The sequence below is a fragment of the Epinephelus fuscoguttatus genome, linkage group LG4 (assembly GCF_011397635.1).
Source record: "Epinephelus fuscoguttatus linkage group LG4, E.fuscoguttatus.final_Chr_v1".
Classification (NCBI taxonomy): Eukaryota; Metazoa; Chordata; class Actinopteri; order Perciformes; family Serranidae; genus Epinephelus; species Epinephelus fuscoguttatus.
Genome location: NC_064755.1, coordinates 15,550,723 through 15,571,001, shown reverse-complemented (window position 1 = coordinate 15,571,001; position 20,279 = coordinate 15,550,723). Strand labels below are relative to the sequence as shown.

Genomic DNA, 20,279 nt, shown 5'->3' with positions numbered 1-20,279 from the left:
CACGGAAGCTGGCGATACAAGATTTTTGAATGTGCGACATACGGTGTGGGAGCTATAGGCAAAAACGCATTGGCCTAGGTTATAGCGGCCCCTGCAGCCAGATATACATAGATTTTTGCGTCTGAGGTACGTGCAGGGGTCTGGACCACCCCTCTAAATTGCACCGCCCTCCCTTGCACGGTTTAGCCTGCAGCACCACTTTTTACCTACGGAAGAATAAAAATAAAAATCTTTACAAAAACAATAGGATTCCTAGCACTGCTGGTCCTAGGAAACTTGCATACGTGTTCCCTCGGCCCCTCGGGCTTGGCCCCCTAATAATCTAGATTCATTCACTGAACATAGAGTCTGTATATAGAGACTAGACTATATGTTACACTGCCTCACAGTTTGTATCAATGATTTAGCACACACAGAAGTCATGACAACAATTAGGCAAGAGGTGCTGTAACATTGTCACTAATCAACACCGCAGCTCCTTAGATGGAAAAATAAAGCACAAGGATTATTTTCTTTCTGACATTTTATCTTCAAATTTATGTAGGACAGCTCAAAAGAGATATTGCTGGCTAAAGTTAGCTAAACAAATGCTAACACGCATTCACATACTACAGTGATGTAATGATCCTTCCCTCTTTTGTAGTTTCCTTGTTTTTATCCAGGAAATGGATCTCTGGATGTGGTGTCTGTCATGGCAACCAATTAAATGAAGATTTCTAGATTAAAATCATTTCTTTTTTTGTGCCAACTAAGAACAATTTTTATCTGTTGTATAAGTGATTTCTTGTAAGGCCATTTCAGGACAGGTAACCAAAGCAACACGTGAGTTTCAGTCGATCAATATCAGTGGTTTTCCAGGTTGAGCACAAAAAGCACACGTGTCAGTCAAAAACAGGTCATTCATCCATTAGCAGGGATAGAAAGGTAACAGACAAACAAACACAAATGGGCCTCTGCCTATCCATTATCAGCACTCCTACTTTGCAGATCTCGACAGCTCCCACACTCTGAGGCTGGGTGTCATGTAACGTTTAAACTGCAACCACGCGGAGACCCATCAGCGTGTTAAATGTGTGGTGGGAACAGATTTAGAAGATTTAGGGTAATGGAATAATCACTGTGAAGGAGCACGGCGGAGCGGAGTCACGCAAGACTAGTTGTGGCGACCTTGGATTCTATCGATACAATCAGCTGTGTCTATCTCTTACAAAACAACATGGGGGGCTTGTTGCCTTGCAGACGACTCAAAATCAAACCCAATCTCAGTTCTGATTACAATGGATAGATTTTATACCAGGGGCCAGTGAATGAAGACAATAACAGTGTGGGAGCTTGAAGAAATAAAATTTAGACAAAGATCAAAATAGCAGAGTGACTTCACGACTTATGAAAGAAAAAAAAAAAGCATTGAAATCAGCTTAATTCACATCCCTATCTAAGCGAGAGATATTGTAACCTTTGAAGTCATTTTACAGTCATTATGACAAGAGTGGCGATATGTTCCACACATGATTAGGAGTTATTACTTGTTCCTAGGGCTATGCACATGTGTGTGTGGAGAGCATATACGCGGCTGTTTATGTGAGTGTGATATAGTTGATGTGTATCAGTGCTGTATGCTGTCTGAGTGGTGTATAATTGTGTTGTCACTGAGGTGTGAAGAGAGCTGCTGGGAGAGACAGAGACACAAAGAGGAGTGGGAGGGCTAAAGCATGTGGGTGGTCATGGAGGTGAAAAGGTTAGCGCCGAGAGTGGTCTTCACCCATGGGCCCTAAAAGAGTATCTGTTTGTCTCAATCAACAAAGACCGTGGAGAAGTGAATGCGGGGCAGCTTTACCACTCAAGAGGCAGAGCACAGCCGCACTCATGTTCACACAGATACATCAGCACAAGCTATATCTTTCACAACTCTTATTTCATGCTTTCAGCATCTTTCTATCTTTCTCTCCACCTCTGTAACTGCCTCGCCCCCTCCTCTCTACCTCTCTGAGCGGGATTTGTGATCTAAGATCAGTACGGCCTTAATGCCCTTCTCAGTAGACTGACAGATGATCCAGCCTGCCCTTTGGGCTCCAGTCGGAATGGCTACAGATCAATACCCGAGCTGGCTGCCTGTCAGCATTCACATAAACATGCACGCTTGCACACAGCACATGCACGCACGCACACACACCCACACAAGGCTTTCACGTGCTAGGACAGCATCAAAGCTCATCTGAGCCGGCTGGCATTTACCGGAACAGGACCTGGATGTGTGCAACACGGCAGGAGGGGACATTCTCGGGATAGTTCCCAGCCTAGAGAAGCAGCGTGTTTGGAGGATGACGGAGCCGAGGAATCCTGCTCAGAGATTCCTCTGGCTCCGGCAGCTGGTTAAATTAAGCGGTTTGGATGGACGGACTGGCTGACTGAGCGAACAAAGCAACAGGTTGAAGAAATAATCAAGAGGTTGAAATGTTTGCGAGGTGTGTGTGTGGCCGTTTAACCTTTCTGGGGGAATGTGTGTGTGGTCACTTGTGAGTGACACCTCATTGTGCTGTGGGTGCTACTTGTGCTGTTGGTGTGGCTCCATCAGCTGAGGATGAGCAGTCCAATTTAGAGGTTTAGGTTCACTCACTTGAACTGTGTGTAAAACGTTTTAATCATATGTACAGTATGTGTGTAACAGTGGGTAGTGTAGCACACTATACCAAAACTTATGTACTTTATTCACATGAAAAAAAGATCGATATTTGAATTTCCCAATGTTCAGTACTTGTTGGTCAAATGATCAGGGGACATGCAGCTGTACATTCATCTCTGTTGATACAGCGCAAGCCTCAGTTTTGATTGAGAGAAAGGAGCTATGTCTTACCACATCTACTACTGACAACAGTGGCCGAAATCAACAGTGGAATTGCTTTGCCCACTGAATCGGTGCTGACGTCGAACCCACTTATATAACAAGGCCTGTGTACAAAAGTTGCTATAAAACAGTGGTGTGCAAGGGAGAACACTTCAAACCATGCCAAGCATCTCAGTCAGTGACAGACACCATGACCTCGCTACGGAGTACAAAACACAACAGGTTAGCGAATAATCTAGCTGGCTAGGACTCGTAGGACTGTAATCAGCTGCTATATTACATGAGATACGTCGGATATTAGTGGCATCATGTTTCAATGTTAGGCCTTCCCTGTATCGTAAATAGCATGACAAACATATTAGAAAGCATGAGTTTCAAAACTACAAATATATCAAAAGCTATAGTTATTCGGGGGTGTCATTTTGCAAAATAGCACAGGGCTAATGTTACCACTAGCTATATGTCACTTATAAACTATGATGGCTTTTTTGTGTTACAAAAAGTAAGATGATAAGTGCCCATTATTGTTGCCATATCGTCTCGTCACATGATCAGAGATTTGACCCTGAATAACAACATTTATATTACCCAGCGATTCTCACTGCATATCTGTACATAACAAAAAATACCAAAAAGAAAATATTAATTCAACCAATTCAATACTTGATTTATTGTTATAGGAAAGTTAATGTATAGAATAGTACATATCTAGAGTAGCTGCATCGTGGTGCAGTTGTTAGCATTGTCACTTCACAGCAACAGGGTGCCCGGTTCGAATCCAGGGTGGGGGGCTCCAACCCCAGGGTTGGGTAGCCCTTTTGTGTGGATTTTCTCCCTGGGCTAGCGTGGGTTTTTCTCCAGGTACCCCGGCTTCCTCCCACAGTCCAAAGACATGCAGGATGAGGATAGGTTAATTGGTGACTCTGAATTGCCCATAGGTGTGAATGTGAGCACGAATGGTTGTCTGTCTCTATAGGCCCGTTTCCACCGCAGGAACTTCGGGGTAATTTTATGGGGCCGGGGGCGTTGGTGCGTGTCTCCACTGCTGGAACCACCCCCGAAGGACAGAGTTCCGGAACTTTTAGAGAGGCTAAATAAGTCCCTGCCTCGGAGCAGGTACTCAGAACGGCCCTGAGAAACTCCTGGCTGGGGCTTGGGGATTATTTGGTTATTTGGTTCCCTCGGGTCATGCTAGGGCTAACGCTCTGCTAGCTGCTCCCAGCTAGCCACGGCTCTCTGTTTGAATCCAAATGGAGAGCCGGGGCTAGATCAGAGACTAGCGGAGGCTAACTGGCTGTGCTTCCCTCTGGTCATGCTGCGGCTAACGCTCCGCTAGCCGCTCCCAGCTAGCTCCGGTTTGTTATTCAGGTTAAAAGTGGGAAGAGGCAGCAGATCTGTCGGGCAGCTGAGTGTAGTGGAACCTGAGGAGGAAGCACCGGTTAGCCCCAGTTTGACTACAGGCAGATTCACTCACTACAGGGGCGAGGGAATAAAACCTGAACAGCCAATCAGAGTGATCTCTTTCACCGACAAGCTCAACCAGCGATTCAACATGCTCAATCGGCCGAAAAGCCACAGACGCCAAAATGCCGACAGCGTGGGACACACCGCAAAAACTAGAGTGACAGACGCTTACCGATGGCCCGACTTTGGTCGATGGCCGACCATAGGGTTGGTGTGTCAAAGCCTTAACAGGGATAAGCAGTTACAGAAAATGAATGAATGAATGATTTATAGTTATAGAATAAACATATGATATTGTTATAGATGCTACTGACTATTTTACACAAAAAAAGAAAAGAAAAAAGAAACATGACAGAAATGGGTTGGCCTTTTTCAAGGGCATATGTAGCAACAAAATGGTTTTAATGTAATGAGTTCTTCTTTCAACACAGACATATTTTCAAGGCCCTCCAACACATTGTTGGAAGGCCCACTATTTCTATGGGCCCCCCACCTCAAGGGCCCCGGTGCAACTGCACTGCCTACCATCCACATAATGTCCCTTGCTACAAAAATGTGATTGCGTTGCTGGAGTAAATTTTAATTTTCTAATTTTAATTGGAAACGGCCTGTTGGTAGAATTATAGTTTGTCATTTTGAAGCTCTTCATTGAATAATACATGGGCACTGTGCATGGCAAGTCTAGAATACATAATATATTAACATCTAACCCAATAAATATAACCATAGATTAGCTATTTCTCTGATATGTATGAAATTAAAATGAAACAGTATGTTGGAGACTCTGGTTTTACATCAAAATGTGATCAGCCCTTATGGATCTTCTGTTTTTACTCTGTTCGGTATCGGGTATCAAATCAGTATTGTTTCAGTCTCAAGTATGATTTCGGTGTCAAGTATTGTGATACTTAACTTGATTTATAATAAAGTCAAAATAATAGAATTGTGACAACACTAACAGAGGGTTCATTTTATCAAGTCAAGTCAGTATTCTTTGATAACTGTTATGATAACTTTTTTTTTTTTATTTTCAGAGAATACGATCTGAGGATTTAATACCAAGACTGAATAAAAGGTTAAGGATGGACTTTTTTCACCATACAGCTCTGATGAGCTCCACAACATCAGGCTCCACTCACGCACAAATAGGCTGAGTAATTACCCTCCTGGCTGGAGGAATTAGAAATGTCTCTCCCTCCCAAACATCACTCTCGCGCGTGTTATTAGACAGCTGCGGCATGCAAATGTTATGAAAATATTAGGTGCAACCTTAAGAGAAGGTTGCTCATATTTATATGTTTTATTTCCCATTTATATTCATGCAGAGGAGCAGAATCATCATATTGCATTGTTATGAGACAACCAATTCATACACGTCTGCAATGCAAGCACACATGCAAACAGTTGCACACACATGCATGTTGCTGCATTATTTATTTTGACAATGAAGGGTGTTGCGGAGGAACCAATCTCATGTCAAATGGACGCTCTCGGAGACCCACACTGAATCGCTCATCAATTCCAAATATGCAATGCCTCTGTCTGCACACTCACACCATCTTTCCAAACAGAGCCGATGTGCATTGACCTATGCAAATATACTCTGTCCAAAAGGGAGCCTGTATTGCCATTGTTCCACTGTGTATTGCGTCACTGATCTTCGCTACATAAATAAAAATGAGAGATGTATAAATAATGCAACCATGGATTTGACACTCAAAATTACACTGGCACCCCCCGTACTCAACTTGTCTGCCACCTCCCTCTCTCAAGCAGGCAGTAATTTATTGTCTCCAACTGCCATAGCAGAGTCAATCAATAGCCAATTAAAGACAGGCATATAAGGTCTCCAGTGGCCACCAGTGCATGTGGTGCTGTTTGGCCGGGGAAATAAATATGTAAATGGCTCACTGGTGGAATATCATCAGTCAGTATCTTTCAGCGAGCACAACAGGAGGGATATCAATAACAGTCCCCACACACATACGTTCCCCTCCCAGTATGTTAACCTCCCCGTACTGTGTTGCAAGGCCTCTCGTGGTCAGAGAGGCCCAAAGGGGCTGTAACCCCAGGCTGAGGGGTTGTGAGAGGTGCTTGAGCGTGTCCTTGTCTGTCAATATAACAAATGATATGCAGGTTGAAGCACTTACAATGTAAACCGACATACACACTGCTAAACAGCCCTGTTTCTAAATGCTCTGTTGTTGTTTTTGTGTCTAATTGCACATTTAATCACACTGAACACTAACCACAGGCCCCGAGGTTCCTCTCTTGCTCTCTCAGTCCTGCTGCACAGAAACTCTCAACCCTTTCATGGAGAGAAAAGGGACAAGCCGGATACAGCTGGCTCCAGAGATGCAGATATAGATTCAATCCCTGACAATCCGAAAGAGATGTGAAAAAAGCCAGAGTAAGGCTGGAGACGTCAAAGCCAGAGCAGCGACAGACAAGTGAAAATACAATGGTTTCCCTGTAGACAACACTGCAAACATGGAGGATGCTGAAGCTGCCATCTGAGTTTGCATTATTACGTGTTGCCACAGTATGTAAACAATATACGCTTTGATATACAAACAGAGGCAGGAAGTGCCCCTTCAATTAAATACAAATAATCATAAAAATAAGTACTTTTTTATCCTTTATTCACAAAATGAATCTTAGTCAAAGCTTAAAATAATATGGAATTGACATTATCATATTGCCATATTTTCGCAATTTGGTGGACTAATTTAATTAAAGACGTTGTTTGATCTGCTGTAAAAGGGTGTCTGTAATCTGCTGCCAATCCTTAATTAAAGCAGGAAATCAATAACAAGATGGCAGGATTAACAGTATATTGATCCTTCAAGGAGAAATTCACTTATGAAAAAGGATTTAGTGAAATTAAGGCTACTTAAAACCATAAAAGTGTTGGTGGAGCGCAGATGCCTTGAGCAGCTGGGACAGTAGAGGGATATAACAGTGTGTATTTCCTCAAGTACTGTCGTGAAGTACAATTTTATGTGTCTTTTACTCCACTACATTTATCTTTTTGTTGCAAAGTATCACACAGACGTCACACTGCGTTATGAGAACTTTGGATACTTCTACTTTTTCTTAAAGGAGCTGTATATGACATTCAGAGTGTTAATATAGCAGCAAAACACTATCTGCTATAGTGGAGCAATGGCATCCTGAGAGGAGAATAAAGTCAGGCTCCCTTTATGTGGGTTGTAACCTGAGCCTTCCTGTTGTGTGTCGTGGTATCTGTGCCAGCTGTGCATGCATGTTAGTGAATGTGAGTCCCTGTGAGCGTGTTCCTTTGGCCAGCTCAACGCTGCAGCTTTACACTGCACCCATACAGCCGTTACTGCTGATATCAAGATGGCGTCGTCCCCAAAGCGTAGTGCCCACCCTCCAGTTTCCTGCCTGGTAACAATGTTAGCTCTGTCAGTACTGTTTATAGAGTTAGCACTGTTGCTGCTATAAAAGTCATGTGCAGGAAATCCCACCCCAAACTTGAAATTATATTTTCATTTCTGCAGCAAAGTTGGGCACTTTCACATGGGGTTCTATGGGGATCGACACACTTTTGGGGCCTCAAATGGCTATTAAAGGAATTGCAGTTTTGGCACTTTCGCACCGGCTTCATTTTTCAGCCCTGGAGGTTCCTCTTTGGCTGCTTTTTACTGCTGTAGATGCTCACGGTTGGGCTAATTTAAACTCTATAAATACTGCTATGTAGTCTCATCTACAGCAGTTTGTCATATTGCAAGATATGTTTGTAGCGACACTGTCCTGCGAGAACCATGAATCTCTAATAAAAAAAAAAATCAACTTTTCACGAGCTGAGAAAAACAGCCCCAAGTTCAGCTTTGTGACGATGCATTTTTCAGAGGGTTTCTAAATTGTTTATATGGCTTAAGAAGTAGAAGGAACACTTCATCCTTCAATTTTGCAGAAACAGTCAAAATTCAGAATCACCAAATTTGGAAATAAATGGATTTCACTGGACAGGAGGGGTGTGAAAAAGTGTAATTTGAAAAGCAACTAAAGCTGTCAGACAAATGTAGAGGAGTAGGAAGTATAATATTAGCCTCTGAAATGAGTGGAGTAGAAAGTTACATAAAATGCAGCACTTGACGAAATGCACTTAATTTCCACCACTGGCAAAAAGCTCACAGTTGAAACAGTTAACTAAAAGTAATGGATAAATGGTTGGAACATCTAGATTCTGCCACTGGTAATACAAATACAAACTTGACCAAACTAGTATTAACACCAATCACTCAATTGTATTGAACTTAATTAGTAGTGTTAAATAATATCCAGTTTAACATCACAGGGGCCATCAAAGGAGGAGTACTTGAGTTTATCTTATAGGACGTCTTTTATAGCCAGGACCAAACAGAGCAATGACAGTCAGGAAGATCTAGCAAGAAGTTGCTGTTATGCCAGGTTCAGACTACATGACATGTGCGGACCGTCACTATGTCACATTAGCGGATTATGGAGTCATAAATTCTTGTTGTGGTGTTGGCCAACAGACATGACAGTCAACCCATTGTTCCACAACTAATCATTGCCGGTTGTCTGTCATGATGTGTAAAATGTCATCGGATTAGTCACGTCTCTTCTTCTTCTTCTTCTTCTTATACTTCGGAGAAGAGTAAGAAGTGCCATCAGACGGCAGGAGCGACATTTGAAGTGTTATGGAAAAACTGTGCAAGTCACTGAATTTTCCACAAAAAGTTCCTGCAAATGTTTCAAAATGAAAACCTTCCTTGAAAATGGAAGGATTCTCTTCACTGAAATGATAAGAGGCTTTTAATTTCAAACAGATACAGGAGATGTTAAGTTTGAAATGATGATGTGAAGCATTAAATTTAACAGGGCGAACGGGGTGGATTAAAAATAAAAACAGAAAAATACAGAGGGAATGAGAAAGACCCAGCCACTAGTTCTGAGACCTATGGTATGTTTGTCTACCCAGTGTCTCAATCCTTCCACGTTATGAAGAATTAACAGTATTTGCCCGCTTTATGCTAATGGCAGCAGTCAACTCAACAGATTGCTGAAGTGCTACTGCTATTTCACACCAGCTTTTTTCATTTTTTACTCTACTGGCTGAGGTGTTGTTGCCATACAGTTGTGCATGGCAACAGGTCACTCTGTGTCCTGTCAAAGTGACAGCTGTGATGGAATGAGTCAAGGGGGAAGATTAAACATGCTAGACTTACTGTCACGACATCGTGAGGTGTCCGTCATGATGTTGCGTCATCATGACACACTGCACAGGATGAAATGATGGATTATCACGCACGACACTCATTGGTGTTCATGATCTGAGCTGACACCATACGGTGGTCGTGTCTGGCTGTAATCAGGCTGATATCATGTAGTCTGAACCTGGCATTATTTATGAAGAGGATGTATTTATGAGCTGGGACTAAATTTAAATTTATGAACTAAAAACCGATCCCTCTGGTGACGGAAACTCCACCAGAAAGAGTGAAACTTGGTTTGAGGGTGCGACACAACACAGAGAGAAGCATCATAAAGGAAATTAGCCATCTGTCTCTCATACACATGCACACAAACATATAGTGATCTAACACCCTGCAGACTGTAGGGCCTGGCAGAGATGTACTGTGGGAGTGAGAGCGTGATGTGCAACACACAAAACCTTGACCCCCCTTCAATCCAAACCCCCCGTGAATAATCTCCTGCCGTGGAACTTTACACCTCGATACGGGGCCTCTTGAACACTCATCCCCTTGCATGAATAGCATTGCAGCCTCTCTCACTCTCTGCCCATCTCTGTGTCTCTCTCCCGCTCTACATTCCTCCTTCCACTGGCTCTGCCACCACAGGCGCCGTCGAAGAGCCTGACAGTTCAGCCCCGCTTTGATCTCAAGGCACAGGTTATCTGTTGCCTGGCTAATTTTAGTTAGCCCCTTTAAGCTTCGCGTCTCTTTGAAGAGCAGGTACCATGAAGCAGGGAGTTCTGGGTGGTTATCAGTGTGGCCCCTACACTCTGAGGGAGAGGGATTCACCCCTCTGTCTACGAAGGTCTACTGTAATCTGGACAAGATTATCCACCCTGCTACATCTCTATCTTAATCAACTCTGTGCACGGAGCGATCCCAGGTGCAACAGTGTGGGCTGAAAATAAAGAAATGTTTGTGCCAAAGTGTTTTTCCATCCAAAGGGGCTTGTTAAATAAACAGAGAAATACACAAGGTGTTTAAGAGGGAGTGCGACTGAATCCTCTCGGGTAATTAGAGGCTCACAGTTTCATTTTGCTGCGATGTTAACAGATTGTCATGGCAGATGGAGGAGGGGTGTGGCAGGTGAAAGCAGAAATCTTACCTTTCCTAAGAGGAAGAGAAAGAGGAGGAGAGACTGTCTGCACCTCAGGCTGGGGAGGTCAAAAGTCTGCAAAAACAAACAGAGAGTCAGTCAGCTTTTGGTCTTACAGTCAGTGAAACTTTGAGCTTGAAATATCATCTGTATGTTCAATTCTTTTTATTTATTTAGAGTTTCATTTATTAAATCAGTCAACCAGTGGGCATTCTCCTACAAGCTGGTATTCCCTACCTCCACTACACCCAATGAATTATAATATCCCGGAGAAAAAAGTCTTATTCAAACAATAAAACAGGAATATAAAAACTTAGGCTTGTATCCGAACAGCCTGGAGTTGTTATTAAAATTTGAACAGTGTCCACAGCGCAACCTCGGGCAGACTGTGTTTACAGCAGGTTGCACAGCAGTACACTTAAGTTGTCTCCCTGTGATTTTACAGAACGGTCGGCCAGCTGGTCTGAGCCTCACTCAAGACAATAAAGCTCTTAGACTGTGACCTTGCATGCTCCAGCAGAAAGCCAAATCACAACACGAGCACGGAGGCAACATTTCGAGGTGAAAGGGCGAGCCTTGAAAGCAAATACACCTGTCCGTTTCGCACCTATGCAGCAGCGCGCATATGCAATTCTCTTTCTTTATCTTTCAGTACTGTCTTTGTCAAGCACACTACTGAGATCAAACACACGCAGTTGTGCAAAAAAAAAAAAAAAACCACACAGGCATACAGAACCATGCAGCCAAGGAAGGCTACACGGAATATCAAAGCACTGCTCTTGCTCTCCAGCGTGAATGATGGTTCTCCAGGAGCACCTTCAGATGAGAGGAGCAGGAGGTGTCTGCGGGCTGATTTAGCGCCTCAATCTCATACAAGAGGGGTCACTTTTCTCCCCACAGGATGACTTACGAGGGCACAGCCGCTGCTTTCATTTCCATTTTATTTTGAGGAATGGTGGCTAAAGTTTCCCTCTATCTGTTGTAAAAGCTGTTGCAGAAGCTCACGGAAGGACAAAGGCCGCCACCAATGCCAAGGGGGCTATTTCTGTATGGCAATGTCATGTTCTCTACAAGGATAGCAGTGGTACTTCTTCAATTTCCAGGACAATCTATTCAAGGTTTATCTTTCTGAGAGTTGAGAAGAGCTGCACTGCTTGTAGGTATGCAGGAGGAGGTTCAGGCCAGGGGACATGGCAAAGTCAATGTCCATTCAAGCACAATATCTGGGGCTTCTTTCTGAGCTTGACTGATAGGGAGCAATGAGTGCACACACTGTACTCTACCAGTCAGGTGTGAACCCTTAATATGTCAGTCAGAATTGTCTTACTCTATGATTTCCCCCATCTTTTCAGAGCCTCTTTTCATTACAAACACATTTATTCTGTAAAAGGTGACGACAAGACTGAATGAATTGGCTTCAGGGTTTTCAATTTCTATCAAAAGATACGACGTCAAAAGACCTAAGGTCAGGAGAGAGTGAAAAGCACTGTGTGGCTGGGTGGGCAGGCACAACAGAACAGAAGAGAGGAACAGAAAGGAGGTAAGTAGCGAGAGGAGAATGAGCATACTGTTTGTGTGTGAGCATGGCAGGAGGTGAAGACTGATAGATAATAAGGAAACAGGGAGATAACAAGAGGAAGAGAGGGAGAGGAAAAAAAACCACGGTGATCAATAGAGCGAGAACCCGCCAACCGCTGTACCGAACGAACCAAAGAGTGACACAGCAGGCAAAAACAAGACAGTTTGTTCCTCCCATTAGCGGGCAAAATTAATTAGCGCTCCATTGGCACACTGTGTAACAAGACAAATATAATTACGTTACATCATTACTCCTCATCATTACGAGCTCGCCTCCTTCCTGCTCCCCAGCGGGGGGGTTGCGGACAGCCAACTGGACAGCCAACTCTTAACAGCAGCAATGTGGGGAAAAAAACAAGATGGCTGTCAGCATTCATTTAGCACAACGCTGGAGCAACATTTCCACAGTAAGTCACGCTCCAGAGATGGATGTTGGTTTCTGGTCATCAGGCATCAGACGGCAGAATTAGTAATGTTCCTATAGTTATAAACAGACTGTGATTTGGCTTGAGATGTGATCACTCACTCCCTATGAGCTATATTTACCATCTGTGGCCCTTTAGCCTGCTCGTGTGCGTATACAGCATGCGAGGCATGTGTGTACGGGTGAATGTGTTCGAATCTGTGAGATCCTGCAGCTGATGGTTATCATGAGAGACATACATTCTGTTATACACTGTGGACACAGAGTCTTCTCACAGCTTTGTGGGTGTTTGCATGGTAGCGTTCAAACACGATTCCTCAAGATCCGCCAAGAGAGGAAGAGATGACCTTGGCATTCTGAAATGCTCTGTTCTCGAGACGAATCAAGAATGTAAAGAAAAAAAATCAGATTTTACACTCAGAGGAGCACGTTAGGCTCTCAAGGTGTCATTTTTTTTTTTTACAGACTGAAAGTACAATATGTGGCCTTGCAACGAGGAGCACGGAAACAAATAACCTTGTATTAATAAGAAAGCGAAGGGAGAGGCGTTGAGAAGTGGCTGCTGTGCTGTGTGTGGTAATGGGGTATCATTTGTCTCATGGGAGAGAGCGGAGCCCTGCAGCTGTGGCGCATACAGAGCTCACACAGCTGTGAATGAAGCGGCGTCAGCCAGCACTGGCACACATCGGCAAAGTCAGCTGAGAACGTCTGGCCTTCCTCTAACTGAGGAGGACAAGTGTTTAGGAAACGCAGCGCTGCCAGCCGGACAAGACTGGAGGTAAAACTGATTGTGCACAACAGCTCTGGATAACACGACTATCACGATGAAATGTTAGCATGAAAGGCATCTATTAAAAGATTTTATACAGTGATAACACGGACAGTTGGCTGACAATAGCCCCGCAGGCTATGGTGCACTTGCCTGATTTGATTAATTTCAGTCATTCTTTAGGCGAGGATGCCAAAAGTCCGGTTGCGAAGCACTTACTAAAATTAGTGCGAAGCAGGCTGTTTGGGATATTTTTGTGAGCTTTACTGTGCCTCCATGATTCATGCCATCCTAGGTTTAACACCCGGTAAGGATTATGAACAACATGCTGCAAAAAGCGTGCCATCCATTCCACACTCAATCTGCTTTTCTTGCATAAACCGAGACACTGCAATACTTAATCTCTGTTCCATGTGCAGTCTGTGTAGGTGACAGCGGAATTGCAATGACAGGCACATCCCGGTAAAATGAAGGTATCACTTCTAACGGGGCTGACAGGCTATTGATTGTTTCTTCCCTAAGCCTTGAGGTTCTAACCATAGCCGTGCAGCCCTGCATGTGCATATGTGTGTGAAGGCAGGAGGAAGAAACTGCCATACCGCTGACTCTGCTGGGTTAACACAGCCCTGAGGGTAATCTAGAAGAGGACCATCATCTGTAAAAATGACTCTGCATACCTTCCCCCCTCCTTCCATCACTCTCCATCCCTTCTCTCTTTTCCTCCATAGGACATTTGCACCCAACAGCTGTCCCTCCATATCTGTCTGTTCAGATCAATGTCTTCCCACCATCCTTCCCCTCCCTGTATCCTCTCCTTTGCCCATGACCAAGGTTTCTCAGGCCAAAGCCTTCCCCACAGTAACTGCTGTCCTGGCTTAATCTGGCCCTACAGCGCTGAAGGGGAGAAAACTTGACTTTCCAAATCCACGACAGCTGCACTAGTAAGATGGGGACTCTCAAGTCCCTCGTGTCTTCGCATTGTCGTAGTGCTTCGGTCTCGCCCAGTTTCGCTCCTCCACGCCATTGCTCACAGTGGGATGGGGGGCACATGACGCCTCCGCTGAGGAATGCTGGAAAGAAGCCAAAACAGATCTGCTTCCATGGAGTGGACAAGCAGCATGGATTGCTTGAGCAAACACGCGGCCCATGCAACACACACATACACACCGTTCTCCTGGCACCATGAGGATGTGAAAATGAAAAACGGAAAACGAGGGGATCTTAGGCTGAAGCAGACAGCTTAACTTTGGGCTATACTTTTCTTTACTCCACTGTACTCCCAGGCCTGGATGGAAACCACACGACTCCTATCAGAAATCTGCATGACTAAGGCGCAGGTACTTATCAGAGTGAATTGCTGTGTAATTCAAGACAGTGGGCGGCTCGGCCGAGCTCAGATTGCAGGCTGATGTGTGTGGAAGTCAAGTTGGGGGGGGGGGGGGGGGGGTTACTGTAGACGCTGGCAGTGAGCCAAACTGTGTGGCATTGCTGAGTGATGAGATACATGCCTGGAGGTTCCTGCAGAAGCTGAATCATATGAGTCGAGACAGAATTCAATGGACAGCTTTAACCATGCAATTACTTCCTACATGGAGAGATAAAAAAAAAACTGTCAGCATAGCTACAGTGCGGAGCGCATCTTCAATTGCAAAGAGAACAGAGCGGAAATTGAGTTTGAGCCATCAATGGGTTGCGATTTTAATAATGAGTTTGTTTCCATTTAGCTTGCTGGTACATCCTCAAATTTCCATTCTCTGTTTTCACATATGAAAGAAGCAATCATCGACTTCAAATGCTCATTATTTTACCTTTGGACACTATTTATCAGCTCCTCTTTAATAGACAATTTAGATGACAATAGCCACCTCTACACTTTCATTCCTTGTGTATTGTGATGGCGACTACATTGCTGCAAAGGGACCCACACACACACACACACACACACATACATATTTGCTCTTAGAGAGGGTTCAGGGGTCAGATGTGGGCCAAGGTTCATGGTGCGCTGGTGTAGAAGAGTTATGACAGCTCTGCTCCATCTCATCAGCCCAACTGTCAACTCACACAGCATCATTTATCTGTGAAAGCCTTGCAGTTCAACACACAACGCCATGGGTGGGCAAATCATCACTAGCGCCGCGCCACTTTCCCACTCACACTTCAAAGAGATGACTGTGGAAAAGGCTTCAAATTGAGCCGACATGAAGTACAGGCCACCGTCGAATGCTCATAACATAGCTGGTCAGGGTAATATTAATGAGGTCGGTCTTTTTCTGTATGTTAAACGCGTGTCTGTGTGTGTGCCATTGCAGAATCAATGTGGGCTCACTCAAACAGAACTGGGGATGGATGGGACCATAGGAGCAAGATTAAAATTAAAATGAGCCAATTAAAGACTCCTCCTCTAACTAGACTCCCACAAAAAAAAAGGCACAAGACACAAACAAGGACAGGGAATAAAACTTAATTGAACGCAGATTTTTATGGTTAACTGGCCTGACAAATTGGTTAAAACCATTTTACAGCTACATTCTCCTTATAAAGAAACAATAACCTTTTGTTTATAGGAGAATGCTCGCCCTTCAAAACTGCCTTTAAGTTTACGTTTCCAGCAGGATGTGTACGGTAGCGCAGATGGCTGTCTCACTGGGAAACATGTGGCACGGAGCAAACAATGTTTGAAGAAGAGGGACTCAGTGTATGAAGAGCCCTCAGGCAGACTTGTTGTGATTATCGACGATTAGCCTCTCATTGGGCAAAGAAAGGAAAACTAATCTCCAACCATTAAAACTGGCCTGTACACCCTGCAGCAAGCTTCTGCTTTGTCATCAACACCGCGAGAGCCGCTTCAGTGCTAAATGCTTTCCATTCTCCATTTTTTTGACACTTGGGGTGAGCAATCCAATTCAATTGTCCTGCAACAATACCACCTCCTGAAGCTTACAGTCGCAGAATTGTGTTTAGATGACGTCAGATATGTTGATATTATAGTCTGTGTTTGTTTTTTTTTATCTGCATCTCCACATTTGGGGGAGTAAAACATTAAGTGCACCGTACAGATTGACCCCTACATAACTCAGGGTCGGTGTCAAAACTGTGATAGGAATATTTACAATAATGATATCTTGTGAGATAAATATTTTTGTTTTCATGCAGGTTTCATCCTCCTCCTTCTTAATTCTCCATGGTCTCAGTGTCTGAGATGAGTTTGTGTGTGGGAGGTAAATAAACAGATGGACTCTGAGGACGGACACAGAATGCAAAATAATGCAGAATGAAATCACAATGAGGCACAAAAAAAAAAGATACAGAGTTATGACAAGTGAAAAAGAAGAAGTCATATCAATAGAAATATGCAGCTTAATGAGGTGATGTCCAGATGCATAAATCCCATTCTCTGGAGGAGTCATCTGTATGGAAACGCATGCACGCTGTACACGGCAGATATAAAACGCTCATTCCACATGCACTATGAGTCATCAATTAAGTTAATCATACATTATTAACTGTGTATTATAATTGCAGACCTTTCACAAGACGATAGGCAGGGGAGGGTGTGCGTGTTCATGTCTATGTGTGGGGGGTCAAGCCTGCAGACTGCCAATGACGGATTGTAACCATTCATCCATGTTAGCCTGACTACAGCTGCAGAATCCAAACCCTCTGTTTTTTTTTAACCGCCATCCCACTGCCAGGTTTTCAGTGTCAAATGCCAGTTTATCCTACGCAATGTTAGCTGGCATCGCTGATACTTTGCTTTTATTTGCACATATTAAGTGCCAACTGTGAAGCACCAAACATCCTGTAGACCCAGCATCCACCCCCCCACCACCACCAAACTCTTGTCCCATCCAGCGGTTGTTAGTTTCATGTTCCAAGTTCCACGACAAACATTTGCACTACTTTAGTTTGCCTGCATTGATGAAGGTTCACTGAAGAATTTAAACACACGATTTGCTTTTGTGCCCATTTTTCACAGGTTTGAACTAAAGATTCAAGACTTTTTTATGCACTTAATCGACATATTTTTCTCTAATTTTGGTAGCAAATTTCTTAAATCTGTGTTAGTGAGCATATCCCCTGAGCAGTGAGCAGATGTGGTATGTCAAGAAGCTGATTAAACAGCATGATTACTACATAGCTGTGCATGGCGGCTTGCAGGCGAGCGGTTTGCTAATGCCAACAATGTGAACAGAGTGCTCCATGGTGGCAGTGGGGTTAAGGTATAGGCCGGCATAAGCTAAGGACAATGAACACAGGTGCTTTTTATTTATGGCAGTTTGAATGCACAGAGACACCGGGACGAGATCCTGAGACCCACTGATATGCCGTTCATCCGCCGCAATGACCTCATGTTGCAGCATGACAATGCACGACCCTATGTTGCAAGGATCTGCACACATCTCCAGGAAACTGAAAACATCCCAGTTTTTGGATAGCTGGCATCCTCAACAAAACTGTTGCCCATTGAGCATGTTTGGGATGCTCTGGATTAGCGTGTACGACAGCGTGCTCTAATTCCTGCCAATAGCTAACAACTTCACAGCCACTGAAGAGGAGTGGGCCAGCATTCCACAGAACACAGTCAACAACCTCATCAACGTAATGTGAATGAGATGTGTCGCACTGCATAAGGCAAATGGTGGTCACACCAGATATTGACTGATTCTTTGGGGTATCTGTGATCAAACAATGCATATCTGTAGCACTAGTCATGCGCAATCCAAATGAATGTCTTTTATTGTGACCATCTTAAGGTGTCAGAGCCACTTCTAGCAAGTCCTAGTTTACTATTATTTTTTGAGTCACTTCAATGTGCTACCTGACCTGGCATCTTGGGAACCTTTAATTAAAAGCAGGTGTGCTCAAGCAAGTGTGGAGCGTGGAAGATGCCACAGGGTTACAGTCTTTAACCACCGTGTGTTCTGTGTTAATCTTAGTTTTTATTGTTTGATGAAGTTGTCTAGTACCCATTGATTTGAACTTTTCTTCATACATACTGCAAATCAGACGACTCTATAACCTACTGAAGCAGCTGGATCGTCAAACAGTGAGTAACACTAAACCAAAGACAGTGAGTTCATTATATCTCCCATTATGGTGTCTGTGGGCAACTACTTTGTCAGGTGGATGGATTATCTTGGAAAGGAAGTGCTCACTAACATGGATTTTAACAACTTGGCAACCAAAGTTTGAGAGAAACATTTCTGTAGAATGCATAAAAAGTATTTGACTTTATTTTAAACCTGTGGAAAATGGGAGCAATGAGTGCTGTTAAAGTTTTTTGTTCAGTGTGGATCAAAACACTTTTGCAATCTATAAAAGAAAAACACCTGAAAATTCCTTGATCTTTTCACTCCTCACACCCAAATGCATTTAGAGATTGAGGGCTGCACATCTTCTAAAAGCTGGATATATCCCGAGGTACTCAACCTTCCCCTGAGGCCTTGCCTCAACAAATAATCTCTCAGTTTTCCACTTTGCACACCGCCCATACCACTATCCCCCCGTGGCCCTGGCCAACCGTGACTTTAATGCACAAGAGAAGGTTTAGAGTCCCAGGGGAGTCATGAGAGCAGATTATCACCTCAGCCAGTAGATAAACAGTGGCCATCGTGTACAGTCATCACCAGGGGTTTGGATTGGATCCAGGTCTGATGTCCCTTGTGTGTGTGAGTCCCTACGTGCCTAGGTTACCCACGTGGATACGGTTTGCCTCTCCGCAGTAGTCATGCCAAGTTGGCCCAGTGGGCTCTAGCTGTTGATCCTCTGTCCTCATCCTAGAGGAATTTCCTTCCTGATCCAGCGTGCAATCAGAGGCATCTGCAGTGTCCACTTTGCCAGAATTCTTCCGTCTCCCCTCCAAAGGCACACAGACATGCTACAGCATCTGTTAGAGACACACTCATGCCAGGGAGAGGTGCAGCTGTGCACCCATCAACCCAGACACACATATTTTGGAAACACACTCAACGCAGATCACTGCGCACTGGGGGATTGGGAAGTGAGCAAGTGTTCCAATGCTACTGGGTGAGCTGTCACCACCCCGTGACCTAACGAAATCCACCTTGTCATTGACAAAGGCATATCATCACCAGTTGGCAGGGTTCACAGTCTTCTGTTCTGCTCAGCAGTGGACTTCAAACACTGCCTGAGATTCCAAAAGGATCTGAGATATTTGAGGTATGATTGATTCCTTTTGTCACAGAGAGGAGATTTTACACTTCTGAAAGAGCCTATTCACTTACTGAGGTTTAAAAGCATATCTGTTTTAATGTGAAACCAAAAGACAAGAAGAAGCATCTTGTTCCTCCTCTGCTTAACGTGCGAAGCCTCAACCTCTGTGCCCTGCCTTCCCTGACAGGACGACAAAGTAAGTGGAAAATAGATGATCAGATCCTGGATGAACAACGTCAGTCTGACACGAGACGTGGTATTAGCCGCACATATCCTTCATGCTAATTTCCAGAGAGTCAGTTTGCTCTAAGTAATGCCATACTGGATTTATAGCTGATAAAACCTCTATTATTTCATTTCTCTCCCAGAGTTTTAAATGAAGGTAATAGACAAGCTGGTGGCACAGTCTTAGAGAATTAAAGCAGGGGCCGAATGAACAGGGAGGAGGGGAGTATGATAAGTGCGGACAGGGAACAGTGAGCAGCAGATGAAATATGTGCTTGGAAAACATAATTAGCAAAAATGGCTGTCATACACTCCTATCCCTCTGCAGTGCAGAGAACAAAACCCCACTACTGACTGTCAGACATGGATATAGCAGAGTAAAGCAATACAACATTTCTCATTTTACTGCTCTATACATCTTGAGAGGGGATTATGTCCACAGGAAGACCTTTTAC

At 44.0% G+C, this 20,279-nt stretch overlaps 1 protein-coding gene across 2 annotated transcripts in view; it reads right to left on the bottom strand.

Moving 5' to 3' along the window:
• tspan9a (tetraspanin 9a) overlaps nt 1-20,279 on the bottom strand; it is a 215,128-nt gene that overhangs the window by 147,110 nt on the left and 47,739 nt on the right. For both annotated transcript variants that reach the window (XM_049574030.1, XM_049574031.1), the window contains one exon: nt 10,661-10,726. The gene's annotated coding sequence lies outside the window, so the exon portion shown is untranslated. The remainder of the gene's footprint in view (nt 1-10,660; nt 10,727-20,279) is intronic.